The 14,520-nt window shown below is 42.3% G+C and overlaps 1 protein-coding gene across 4 annotated transcripts in view; it reads left to right on the top strand.

Annotated features, from left to right (window-relative positions):
* Positions 1-824: 824 nt before the first annotated feature.
* MYRIP (myosin VIIA and Rab interacting protein) overlaps positions 825-14,520 on the top strand; it is a 285,392-nt gene continuing 271,696 nt past the window's right edge. For 3 of the 4 annotated variants that reach the window (XM_072153450.1, XM_072153451.1, XM_072153449.1), the window contains exon 1: positions 825-1,042. The gene's annotated coding sequence lies outside the window, so the exon portion shown is untranslated. The remainder of the gene's footprint in view (positions 1,043-14,520) is intronic. The other variant, XM_072153452.1, reaches the window with a different exon arrangement.

The following is a 14,520-nucleotide window of genomic DNA, read 5'->3' as shown; positions in this document are numbered from 1 at the left end:
GGCTGTGCTCTATATATATATATATATATATATATATATATATATGCAGTCCCCGGGTTACATACAAGATAGGGTCTGTAGGTTTGTTCTTAAGTTGAATTTGTATGTAAGTCAGACTGTATATTTTATCATTGTAATCCCAGCCAGAACTTTTTTGGTCTCTGTGACAATTGGATTTTGAAAAAGGTGTGGGTTGTCATAAGAATCAGGATCAACAATAAAGCTTAATTACAGACACATTTGATAACTGTTATAGCTGTTTATTGTAGCCTAGGACTAAAGTACAATAAATTACCAATATCCAGTGGTCCATTTGTAACTAGGGGTCGTATGTAAGTCCAGTGTTCTTAAGTAGGGGACCGCCTGTATAATATATATATAGCAATGTATATATGTGGTAAAGCAGCCCTGGTGCTCTGAGGTACATGCTCCTAGGTGAAGGCTCTTGTACAGTGAATGTACAGTCCATACACATGTGACACAATGCTGTGTGGATGTGACAGGATGTGCTGTGCTCTTTGTGTGTATATATAATGTATATAATGTGGTAAAGCAGCCCTGGTGCTCTGAGGTACATGCTCCTAGGTGAAGGCTCTTGTACAGTGAATGTACAGTCCATACAAATGTGACACAATGCTGTGTGGATGTGACAGGATGTGCTGTGCTCTTTGTGTGTATATATATATAATGTATATATGTGGTAAAGCAGCCCTGGTGCTCTGAGGTACATGCTCCTAGGTGAAGGCTCTTGTACAGTGAATGTACAGTCCATACACATGTGACACAATGCTGTGTGGATGTGACAGGATGGGCTGTGCTAGTCACAGGCAGACAGTACAGTAAGCATGTCTCTCCCTCACACGAGTAGGCACTGAGTGTCTGGCACAGCCCCCTGGTCGGTGTCTCTCCCCAGCCCCCGTGTCCTGGTGATTGGCCGGAGGAAGCAGCTCTATCTGCACTTGTTATCTAGCAGCAGCCGAGCCTGCAGGAGTCTACCGCAGCCCGCCATCCAGCCGCTGCAGTCACCGCCACTGGCACACAGGTACCATCTTGTCTGCATGTGGGTGTGGGCACTGCCGATGTGTGCATGGGGCTCATTCCTCACTGAGTTGTGGGAAGGGGCAGCAGGAAATCCTGCCAAGTCTCTTCTGTAAGGTCACTGAGAAATGTCCTGCTTATTCTAGCACAAGTTATACTGGCACAAGTTGTCAGCAGGGTTATTCTGACTAATGCTGGTAATGGACGGCAGAGATACATACATGTATTGTATATATACATGATCTATATACATAGTGTGCGATGTCCTGCTTGTGGCAGGGTGTATTCAATCTGCTAATATTCCTATATCATCAGTGCAGTCAGACAGGGACTGGATCAGCCCTTGATCTGTCATCACACAACATCTCATAGCATCTCATAGCATCTCATAGATCCAATCAGTACAATAAACACTTAGAAATGAATGGACAACTGTAACTGTGGAGCAGATAGACCAGAAAGATACTGAGCGCAGGATACATGAATGGATGGACAGATAAAGCAGTAGGCTTCGAGATAAAAACAGCACAAAAATGTATGTATTTTATGTGCAGCATATAACATCATAGTAACCCACAGACCTATAATATACATACTTAAGAAATACATATATATATATATATATATATATATATATATATATATATATATATATATATTAATTAAATAATACATACAAATATGAGGACATGCATAAAATAATGCATAATAATAAATACAGACTTACACATAAAATAATAACAAACTTCCATCCTGTATAAAATGGTCCTTTAATGATAAATTATAGTATATTTCCAAATTAAGATACACAATCCTAGAGAGGAGCATCTTTAGTTAATTATTTGTTAATTGTCACTATTGTCTTGTTATGGGTACCTCCTGTATTTGATGAGAATTTGCATTGCTATTTTCAAGGTCATCTTCTTTGACCAATACCTGACAAATCTTCTCAGTGAGCCACTTTTACACATGTCCACCACAAATGATATATGTAGTTGTGTGGATATATACTGGTAGAGTCCATGTAAAAATGCTGCATTTTATCTAGACTTGATCACAGGGCTTGTAGTTGTAGAGGCAGGGCATGTCATAGCTACAGTATGTGTTTACCACATTGGTCTGATCTGGTTCCTGTAGAGCAGGCCATCATCTTCACTACCTGAGTGTTTTAGCTCCAATACACACGCTTTTTAGCATGGATATCAGTCTGGGAGTGTTGAACCTGACTTTTCTACTATCACTGCAGTAGGAGGCCAGACAGATCCTTAGGAATGGCTATTCTTTACTATGTTCACATCTATTACAAACTCCGGAGGCCTTACCGTACTTTTATCTGGAGCAGAACTTCTTTCAAAATATTACATGGACTTTCCTGTATTATATCATTTTTTGGTACTTTGGCAGCTGATCAGTCCATAAAACTTTCTTTCTTGGCTTCTGTATCTTTATTTTCTCTTCCATTATAGAAGCATGAATACGAAAATAACCACAGTCCCAGATCCATCACATGGAAGATACCAATGACGTCCGATGGACCACATTATTTCTAATGTAGTTTATAGTTTTCTGTCTTTTCTGATGGATTTGGTGCCTCTGTTAGCTGTGATGCTGATCTACATGTTGGTGCATATACACCATTGATGCAAAGCCTTGCTATTTTGATATCACAATAAGGCAAACAAGGTCCATCTTACTGTTGTTTCTTTGACACAAAAGATCATAGGTCTTATACAGCTGTACCCATGTACAACAGCAAACACAGCACAGGCTTATGCTTCATCATTGGTTGAATGTACCCATTGATTTGCATCCTCTTTGCGTCTTAGCTATAATTATTATTGGTTATCTCTTGCTACCCCCTGCAAATATGACAGCTGTATACCTATATGTGAGCTTAGGCCAGTGGCGTAACTAGGAAAGGCAGGGCCCCATAGCTGATTTCTGTATGGGGCCCCACTTACCACTTGAAAATTTACATACAGTATATACACTCCATATATACACACATACATACACTGACTACCATATATACCCTTGCATCATATACATAGACATACAGCATATACACATCACATATGCAAACACATTTAGAGCATATACACATCACAACTACATACATATAGCATATTCACACCAAATACCCCAGATGTTGGGGCCCCCTGACACTGTGGGCCCCATAGCAGCTGCTATGGCTGCTACCCCTGTAGTTATGCCCCTGGCTTAGGCTAAGCTTCGAGAGAAGCTTATTAAAAAGATGGTTCAGTGATATTTGAAAACACCATGTCCTTGTGACCCTTATAAACTTTTTCTGTTCCTTGGTTGGACTTGGTATCACGCTTGTAAGCTGGATTAGAGAGAAGCTTCGCTGTAGTTGGAAGCTCTTGTGTAGCGATCTGCTGACTTCTGCATGATTCAGATAAATGGATGGTGTTAATGGTGTAATTCAGTCACATGAAACATTTTATATTGTTGATGAAAAATAAGATTTTTCAACTTGCTAATTTCTATAATTAACTTCTACTTGGATTTAAAGGAAATCCACCATTTGTTTTTATGCATTGTGAACCAAACATACCTCGAGAATGCTGTAGCAACACTGATGCAGAAACATATTTTGCTTAATCCCTGAACCATGTGGTTTTGCTGAAAAAAAAATTATAAAATTCAGGACCTTGGGAAAGCTGGGTGCTTACATAAACACATTACACAAGGAGCTTTCTGAACTGTCAAGACTAATCAACCTGAGCTGGATGACTCATACACAGTAGCTGGGGGATGGTGCAGCCCTTGATTACTTCTGCCTGTCAGGGACAATCCAGTGATGACGTATTCTCGGCTTAAGCTGGGCAGTACAAGACTGGAGCACTGCACAATTAGGGTAAGAGGGCAAGCGCCGGGGCAGTCAGTGTCAGAGCCTCATTATAATAATTTTATAATAGTTTTTTCAGAAACGCCACTCCGTTCAGGAATTAAGATGTGTTTCCACATCAGTGTAGCTACAGCATTCACAAGGTATGTTTGTTTTATAACACATAAAAACAAATGGTAGATTTCCTTTAAGCACCCTTCTTCTAAGCCTATTTCTGCAGTATTTTTTAGATAGTAAGAATAACGTGTGTCAGAAAGGGTACGTTCACACCAACCTTAGTAGTGTCCTACTCTACTTTTCCATTACTTACTTATAGCAGCAAAAATATTGTAAGCTGTAGTGCTATTATGGCCGTTATAAATAATGGATATGTAATAAAAGGGAAATTTTCTTACGTGAATACTCCAATCTAAAGCTTCCAGTACATTAAAGTGTGAATAATAGTGGAATGCATCAAAAAGGAGGCTCCCTTTACCCTCCTTTTTAAAGCAGTTTGTAAATAGTATGCAACCAACAACAGCGTCCTTTTACTTATATTTTGTTTTAAGTTCAGCATCAGTACAAAACTTTTAACTTTTGAGCAATTATTGTACATAAAAAGTTAAATGAATGAACCAACCAAAAAGTCGAACACCCGTCTTTCAATGATTGTCCAATGTGCTTTTGTTCGGTGGAAAGTCTATAATTCTTACTTTAGCTGCAAAGGGCAAAAGATTTTTACAAATCTCTTTTATACAAAAATATGTTGACTTAGCATGTTAATTTATATTTATATGTTTTTTTAAACAAATCGAGAGCTCTTGTAATGTAGGACAGCTTTGCCTATTACCTTCATTACCTCATTAACTCCCTTGTTCCCTATCAGTCTTTCTACTATGTCTGCATACCTTTCAGTCTCTCTGAATCAAAAGCTGTGTCATAAACTATTCTATATTCTGCAGCCCCTTCCCCCAGCCTCTGCTACCCTGACACCCTGTTGTCAACCCATACAACTTAATCAGCAAAGACTAGACTTGGGCTACATTCAGACGGCCGTATGAGGGACGTATATACAGCGACGTATAAATATGCCCCCCATCGGCCAGCAATGGGCGCACGGCGCTGTATGGAGAGGTACGGTGCCGCACAGATAGGACATGTCCTATATTTTCTTGGCAAACGGTGCAGTGGGCCATATATCCCTATGGAGTGGGGTGGGGGTGAGCAGCGTGCTACGGTACGGCTGGCACACGTGTGTCTGAATGCAGCCTTAATGTAACTATTTCCCAACTTGTTTCTATTACTTATTTAACATGCTGCCAGGCTGGTCACTATATAGATCCTGTATGTTCAAACTACATAGTGGATTTACTTGGTGGAATCTGCCACAAAGCATCATGGGAACTATGGGCAAGATGTAATTGATTCAGTGTTATGGTAAAGATAGGAAGTTTTTTAAATTCAATTAATTTTTATTTAACATTTTACTTCACAAATACAAACTGATTAAAGGGTATTCCCACAAACACAAAGTTCTTTAAATATACGCAGGAAAACAAAATAACATATTCTCTAATTCAATGTCATTAACAAAAAATACAAGATTTCACAGATATAGTTCCAACTTGTCTCTATCAGTCCTGGTGTTCATATTTTGCTTGTCCCTGGATCTGACCATAAACTCCTGACTATGTTTGGGGAGATTCCTCTCATATGAATAGCTACTACCCCTACTACCAGGGAAGGGGCAGGAGGCAGGGAGCACTACAGACAGATGCACTTTCTGTCCAGCAGCAGTATGCATAGGAGACAGGAGCAGCGCTACAGACAAGATAAGCTCTGGATCCAAGGGGAGGGGGGCATAACAGTGCTGACTGTGTGTTTTATTAGTTAGGTGAGGTAGCAGAGCTGAGTGTGTCATTGTGTGTTATAGCTCATGACCCTGATCTGTCTTATCTCTCTTTCTTTATGTGTCATATATTAGTAGAATCTTCAGAAGATAAACTAAAGTGTACCTAAAACCAGAACCATGATAATCTAAGCACATTGTCAGCACAAAGCATCTTATAGGGATCATGATGTGTCTGCTCAGCTAGTGCCCGCCCACACTGCTGAATTCTACCCTGACCAGCCTAGGAAGTGATAGAAGCTAAAACATTAATAAAACTCAGTAGATTTGTAAAAGGTATAAATTATCTCTATTGTGTAAACATCACTAGTGGATTACAATTTGAGAACTTTCTTTCATGGGTAAACCCCTTCAATTAAAAATAGACACATCAGTACATCAGTATACAATGTATCAGTGTAAAATCCAATAATATCTACCTATGCCACTTCTCAAACAACCCCCCATCCCACCCAATATGTGTAGAAAAAAATAAGTGGATTTTTTTTCCTCTTCCTTCTATATTTTTAACCAAAGTTTTTCTACTTACCATAAGTGCTGTTTTTCATATGGCAATATTTTTCATATTTCATAATATGGTCAAACAATATTGACAGGAAGAGGTTAGGCTCCACCCACTTCACTACCGCAGTAGCTTCAGAACAGAAGAATGACATAACTCCAGAAAGAAAAATGTAAAAATCATAAAATAGGCATCGTTCTGATAAATTTGAGAAGGGAGAATCAGATGTGGCAATTTGGAAAAATCATTATAAATCTTTATTTTATCATAACCTTTCAATCTCTAAATAAGTAAATAATCTAGTGAGACTTCCAAGCACCAAATATACTATGTACAGTAGCTGTACTAGGACTTATTTTTAGCGGGATGATTTGTAGGCTATAATGCCACCATTTTTGGGTATGTCAAACTTAGTGATTACCTTTTATTAACTCCTTAACACACAATAACTTTCTGTGTTCACCATGTGTCCTCGACTTAAGGATATCTGACTTATAGACAACCCCTAGTTACAGACAGAGCTCCCTGCTGACTGTGACCTCTGGTAAAGCTTTACTCTAGTCCCAGGTTGCACTGATGAGCTGTAAGGTCTCTGTAATGAAGCTTTATTGATAATCCTTCCTCCCATTACAGCACAAAAGTTTGAAAATCTATTTGTCATAAAATAAAACATTTTTCTATGGAGCAATAATAATAAAACATACCAGTTCCAACTTTGCATACAAATTCAACTTAAGAACAAACCTAAAGAACCTAACTTGTATATAACCTGGGGACTGCCTGTAGTACGTTTTCACGGAGACAGGTTTGGTTTCCCAGATAACCAAATACTCAGCATATAACTTTTTATGGACCCATTAAACCAGAAAAAACGTGAACTTCATCCTTTATAATGCATCAGTTTCCTGTCACTGGAGTATATAATTAGTCTATCAAATAATCCCTTTTGCTTTCAAGATAGTTTTTATTAAATAATTGTTATTGGCATTTCCTTTGTCACTTTGCTATTACATACATACTGTCTGAAACTCCTCAAAAACATGAAGGTTATTTTAGTCACACAGAACTTTTGCTATATCTCTGTGATCATTGCCACAAATATTGCCACCCTACATAAACAAATAAATGTTTACTGAAGTCGAACAGAGCTCACGGGCTCTGCTGCAAGAGTCCTGCTTGGGCCCCACCTATCCCGTATCTCCAATATGCTGCTGCTAGGCTCCCTGGCACTCTGTAAGCACAACTTTTATCGGGTATTACATAGAGCACTCCCCCAAATTACCTCCAAATATGTTATATAATATTCAGTAGAACTCCTTTTCTCCCACCAAAAGGGGATACCTCTTCTTTTCACGTGCCACAAGCAATGCACCTATGGTCCGTTGTTCTTAAGGTCCGAGGCTCTGCTCACATTCCAATGACAATAGAAACAGATTGGCCGGAATAGGACCTGCAGTAGTCTCTCACAGGCAGCCGTAGTTTCTGGATGTTTGTGTGCCTATAGAAAGACATAGGGATGTTTTCAACCTGTAAAAACAATTACAAACTTACAAGATGCACATTTGTGTATATGAGACCTTAACCCCTCAACAACCTTTTTTTTTTCATTTCCATTTTTCACTCCCTACCATCAAAAATCTAGAATTTTTTATTTATTTTTACACGTAAAGAGTTTTGCACTTCATAGTTTTGCACTTCATAGTGATGGTATTTAATATTCCTTGCCATGTATTGGGAAGCGGGAAAAAAATGCAGTGAAAATGAGCATTTGCACCATTTTCTTGTGGGCTTGGATTTTACGCCTTTCATGTCTACATGTCTACTTCTTTTGGTCGGTGCGTCACGGGGATACCAAATTTCTATAGGTTTTATAATGTTTTCATACATTTACAAAAATTAAAACCTCATGTACAAAAGATTTGACGTACCCCCGATTTGTGTCGCATGAAAGCCGGCGCCGATGCAACACAATCGCGTGCGCCAAAAACCCGTGGCAATTCAGGGCAAAAAGGAATAATTCTGGAAACCCGACGAAAATGCGTCCGACAGACACTTAGTAAATGTGCCCCATTATGTATCATTTACTACCCCGCAAATGTGTCGTTATGTTAGCAAATCAATATATTAGGCTAAAAATTTTCTGCACAGCTGTGTATTTTTTTGTCTATGAAGTGCTGGTCTGTTTTGGGCTCTTGCATTCTGTTAATTGCCTCTATTAAATATACACTAAAACTAGGTTCAGAAAAATGGTTTGAGAGAGTTTTGAAATTCTGTTCAAATTAGATCAGATTACATCAATCACCTCCATTGGTCATTGCTGGATTGTATGATTGATTATTATACCCTAGCCCAGCGGTGGCGAACCTATGGCACGCGTGCCAGAGAGGGCACGCAGAGCCCTCACTTCTGGCACGCGGGTCCTTTGAATTTAACTCAGCTTTAAGCAGTATCGGAGCCACGCTCCGATACTGCTAAAAGCCATGACAGATCAGGGAGCTGACACTGCCTGCTCTGTCTGATTACTGCAGCGCACAGGACGGTAAGCGTCCCAGCGCTGGCAGCGTAATGATGTCATTACGCTGCCAGCGCTGGGCACCTTACTCTGTGTACAGAACAGAAGAAGCCGGAGGAACGCGGAGTCTGAGGTAAGTTTATTTTTTTTTATTCAGGGCATAATATACCAGCAGGAGGGATGATTTCCTGCTTGCTCCCGCCCCTCCCCTAAAACTCCGCCTGCAAGCCGCCGAATCTACCAGCACAAACTGCGCCTGCAACCACAAGCCCTTCCCCCCCGCCCGGACCCCAGCCCGCTATCGCAAACCCACTATTGCGAACCACCCTGCCTGCTACCACAAACCCCACCTCGGCCCAAACCTCCCCCGCAACCGACTCCGAGCGCTACCAAACGGCCCCCCCGCCCGGACTCCGCCCGGATTCCGCCCGCAAGAAACCCCCCCGCCTGGACTCCGCCCACTATTGTAATTCGCCCGCCCGAACTCCGCCCGCTCTCGCTGACCCCCCCCACCCACCCACTCCAACTCCGGTCACTGCACCCCCCCATCACCCCCTCCCCTGGAACTCATGCCTCGTAAACCCACTGCCCAGATCTCCAGATGCCGGATTAACACCCCCCTCCCCCCCCTCCAGAACACCAGACACCTGAACTTTTGCCCGCCACGGCTGCCGCCTTGGACAACCAAAGAGCAAGTAATATATGTATTTATGTATATACATATTGTATATTTATATGTGCATTTATATATAGCTGTGTGAGGGCTTATTTTTTCGTTATTTATTATTCCATGTTGTGTACTAGGAAGCTGGAAAGAAAATGGCGGAAAAAAGCATTTGCATCGCTGTCTTGTGGGATTAGATTTTAATACTTTCGCTGTGCGCTCCAAATCATTTGTCTCCTTTATTCTTTGGTTCGGTAAACTCACAGTGATACTAGATTTGTAGGTTTTATTGTGTTTTAATACTTTTTCAATAATTAAAACAGTGTACGAAAAAGAAAATAGTTTCGCCATCTTGTGACGCTAATAACTTTAGTGTACGGAGCTGGGGAGGGGTGATTTTTTGCTTAATGAGCCGTTGTTTTCATTGCTACCATTTTGAAGACTGTGTGACCTTTTGATAACTTTTTATTACTATTTTATGTGATGTAAAATGGTGTAAAAGTGGCGTTTCCGTGTGTATAGGACTGCTGCCTCTTCCTCAATGTCACACGAATGAAACAAGTATAGGAGTTTTGAAATGCAAATAAAACGCAATGGGAGGGAAGCTACCTCTGATTGGGAATGTATCATTTTATTGATTCTAAACTAAACCGTCAGTTTTCAGGTTAAATTGCCGTACTGGCACTTTGCGATAAGTAATTAGGTTTTGGTTTGCAGTTTGGGCACTCGGTCTCTAAAAGGTTCGCCATCACTGCCCTAGCCCCTCTGCAATCTTTATAGGCTTTTCCACTATCTTACCATCCCCCCTGCTCCATCAGCACTTGAACAGTGAACACTTCCTGCTGTAGTCTTAGTGCTGAGGGAACAGGGAGGAGGGTTTGACAATGTAACAATCTGCAAAGTCCGATCACAGAGTGGCTAGGGTAGTCCCTCAGGCTCATTAACATAATGTTACCAGTTGATTTTAGAAGGAAGGGGGTCATAGATAACAATTATAAATCCAAGCACTGTGAATGTGGTAACCGTCATATGAGTATGTTTCCCTGGTTTATCTTGCTTGATTTTCTACATTATAAACGGATGAGCTACATTATATGCAACAAACCTTCCTGAATAAATAACAAATGATTGCATATAAATGAATTATATTATATATAGAAAATCCCCTGTGCCTCTGAAGTAATTATAAAATATACTCGCCATGTACATCCGTAACAGCAGTGATTAGTGAAGCAATCTCAACTGCAGCACTCTCAATGGCAATGTTAGCAGCATCTTAAAGATGCAGATAAAGTACACTTCATTATTTGAGCCCGTGCAGTATTAATAGTATTTGAGAGGCTGATTCTGGTTCCATTGATCACTATTTTCAGCTTTAATTTGAGGCCTCTGATTGTAAAGTAAGTGGTGACATGTGCCTGTGGTTTAGGGGGCAACTGTAAACTCTACATCTATGCCAATAAATGTATATGTAAACTGCCCAGTGATTGTACCTTTGATCAGTGTATTTACTCTCTATAATCGAGTATAAGCCGACCCGAGTATAAACCGAGACCCCTAATTTTACCACCAAAAACTGGAAAAACCTATTGACTCAAGTATAAGCCAAGGGTGGGAAATGCATTGGTCACAGCCCCCCCCCCCCAGTATATAGCCAGCAAGCCCCCCGTAGTTTATAGTCAGCCAGCTCCCTGTAGTATACAGCCAGACTGCCCCCTGTAGTATACAGCCAGCCAGCCCCCTGTAGTATACAGCCAGCCAGCCCCCTGTAGTATACAGCCAGCCAGCCCCCATGTAGCATACAGCCAGCCTGCCCTTTGTAGTATACAGCCAGCCCCTGTAGTATACAGCCAGCCTGCCCCCAGTAATATACAGCAAGCCAGCCCCATGTATTATACAGCAAGCCAGCCCCTGTAGTATACAGCCAGCCTGCTCCCAGTAATATACAGCCAGCCCATAGTATCAATACAATCTTACAAGTAGGATCAGGTATTGAGGGAGGCCTTGACAGACAGCTACATGTAATATATATGACCTGTCTTACTATTGTAATTAAACACCCTACTTCACATCACCGCACCTGGATAGTGCCACAATAAATGCTAAATAGAAACCAAGGATACCCTCCAATCAAGAAGGAAAAGAAAGGACACTACTGCAATGCACAATTGGATTTAAAATATAAGAATAACCTTTATTAATGCTACAAAGTGTGATACAATAAAAAACCATGAAGACAACAAGTGTGGCCTCTCAGTGGAGGATATCCACAAGATACAGTACAGTATAGGGTGGTGGGACACGAAGACAGAAAAGGGCGGTCTAATACCGGGCAAGGTGGAACTGGTGTATCTGTATGTGTCGTATGGTGAGCTGGTGGCCAAAGGGAATGTTTCCTATAAGGACTGTCCTATATCGGTACTGGTGTACATAGAAGGCAGGTAGCCTCTGGGATATGAGTATAATATACCAGGGAACCTTTGAGTTGGGCTGCCAGTTCTTACCTATTGCATGTGATTACGCTCCACCGCCCGGGAAGACCGCCTCCCCGACGCACGTTTCACCTCTGGCTGAGCCTTCGTGTGGGGGTGGCCAGCCAGCCCCTGTAGTATACAGCCAGCCAGCCCCAGGAGTATACAGCCTGCCCCCAGTAGTATACAGCCAGCCTGCCCCCACTAGTATACAGCCAGCCTGACCCCTAGTAGTTTACAGCCAGCCCCCGTAGTATACAGCCAGCCAGCCCCAGGAGTATACAGCCAGCCCCCAATAGTATACAGCCAGCCTGCCCCCATATAGTATACACACAGCCAGTCCCATGTAGTATACAGCCAGCCCCTATAGTATACAGCCACCCAGCCCCATGTAGTATACAGCCAACCTTCCCCCATGTAGTATACAGCCATCCAGCCCCCTGTAGTATACAGCCAGCATGCCCCCTGTAGTATACAGCCAGCCTGCCCGCTAGTAGTATACATCCAGCCTGCCCCCTGTAGTATACAGCCAGCCTGCCCCATGTAGTATACAGACAGACAGCCCCTGTAGTATACAGCCAGCCAGCCCCATTTAGTATACAGCCTACCTGCCCCCATGTAGTATACAGCCAGCCTGCCCCATGTAGTATACAGCCAGCCAGCCCCTGTAGTACACAGCCAGCCAGCCCCAGTAGTATGCAACCAGCCTGCCCGCTAGTAGTATACAGCCAGCCTGCCCCCTAGTAGTATACAGCCAGCCTCCCCCCTGTAGTATACAGCCAGCCTGCCCCCATGTAGTATACAGACAGACAGCCCCATGCAGTATACAGCCAGCCCCTGTAGTATACAGCCAGACAGCCCCATGTAGTTTACAGCCAGCCCCTAGTTGTATACAGTCAGCCTGTCCCCTAGTAGTATACAGCCAGCCTTCCCCCTGTAGTATACAGCCGGCCTGCCCCCAGTAGTACACAGCCAGCCTGCCCCCTGTAGTATACAGCCAGCATGCCCCCTGTAGTATACAGCCAGCCTGCCCGCTAGTAGTATACATCCAGCCTGCCCCCTGTAGTATACAGCCAGCCTGCCCCATGTAGTATACAGACAGACAGCCCCTGTAGTATACAGCCAGCCAGCCCCATTTAGTATACAGCCTACCTGCCCCCATGTAGTATACAGCCAGCCTGCCCCATGTAGTATACAGCCAGCCAGCCCCTGTAGTACACAGCCAGCCAGCCCCAGTAGTATACAACCAGCCTGCCCGCTAGTAGTATACAGCCAGCCTGCCCCCTAGTAGTATACAGCCAGCCTCCCCCCTGTAGTATACAGCCAGCCTGCCCCCATGTAGTATACAGACAGACAGCCCCATGCAGTATACAGCCAGCCCCTGTAGTATACAGCCAGACAGCCCCATGTAGTTTACAGCCAGCCCCTAGTTGTATACAGTCAGCCTGTCCCCTAGTAGTATACAGCCAGCCTTCCCCCTGTAGTATACAGCCGGCCTGCCCCCAGTAGTATACAGCCAGCCCTCCCAGCACTTAAAAAAATTTAAAATTATATACCCACCCTCCGGCGGCCCTGATGCTTAGCGTGGCTCCTCTTCTGTCTTCCCTGCGGCTCCTCTTCTTTCCACGTTCTTCTTTAACAGCCGGCATAGACGCGGTGATGTTATCTGCCGGCAGGTTCATACTATGATGCGGTCGCTGCTGATGTCATAGTATGCACCGGCTGGAATATAACATGGCCGCGTCTATGCCGGCTGTTAAAGAAGAACGAAGACGGAAGGGGAGCCGCGCCGACATCGGGGAGCCTTGTGGAGCATCGGGGCCGCCAGAGGGTGAGTATATAAGTTTATTTTTTTATTGACTCGTGTATAAACCGAGGCAAGGTTTTTCAGCACATTTTTTGTGCTGAAAAACTCTGCTTATACACGAGTATATACGGTACTATGTATCACAGTGAATTCTCTTCCTTTTAAGTAACAGCTATTTTTTGCTCTGTAACCATAAATACAATTAATGACATCATTATGGTCTATGCAATTTCCCATATTATGGCACTAATAGCACAAATATCTAGTATATGTGTATAAACTTTTCAGTCTAACCTTTAAAATAAGTCTTGCTGCGCAGTACGATGCTTCCAACCTGGTCTTTGATCATTGGTGTTTATTTCCTCTTTAATCAGTATTTGGCGTACAGTAAGTATGTCCTCAGAATCACACCATTATCTTAGAGCCTGGAGTCATCTTAATTAAAGTTTGAAGTATTGTGCTATTCCTCTTGCTTGAACCTATGTTTTTGGTGTCTATGTTTGCATTGGAACCATTTGTCAAATTTAAAATATGCAATTTCTGTGTATTCATACTGCTTTGTGAAATATTCAGAACACCTACATGAAATTGTAAAATTGCCTCTACTACACCGGAATTAATATTAACTTAGAAAGGCGCATGAAAAAATTCTATGCATGTCTATTCTGTTTCTGATTACATGGAGCATTTAGAATGTGAGCTTGTCATTGCTTTGTCATTGCAGCAGTATGTAGCAGTGTGAATCATGTATTGAAGCCTTAAAGAAAAT

This window comes from Engystomops pustulosus, chromosome 5 (assembly GCF_040894005.1).
Source record: "Engystomops pustulosus chromosome 5, aEngPut4.maternal, whole genome shotgun sequence".
NCBI classification, from domain to species: domain Eukaryota; kingdom Metazoa; phylum Chordata; class Amphibia; order Anura; family Leptodactylidae; genus Engystomops; species Engystomops pustulosus.
The sequence above is the reverse complement of the archived record's forward strand: the minus strand, read 5'-3'. Positions and strand labels throughout refer to the sequence as shown.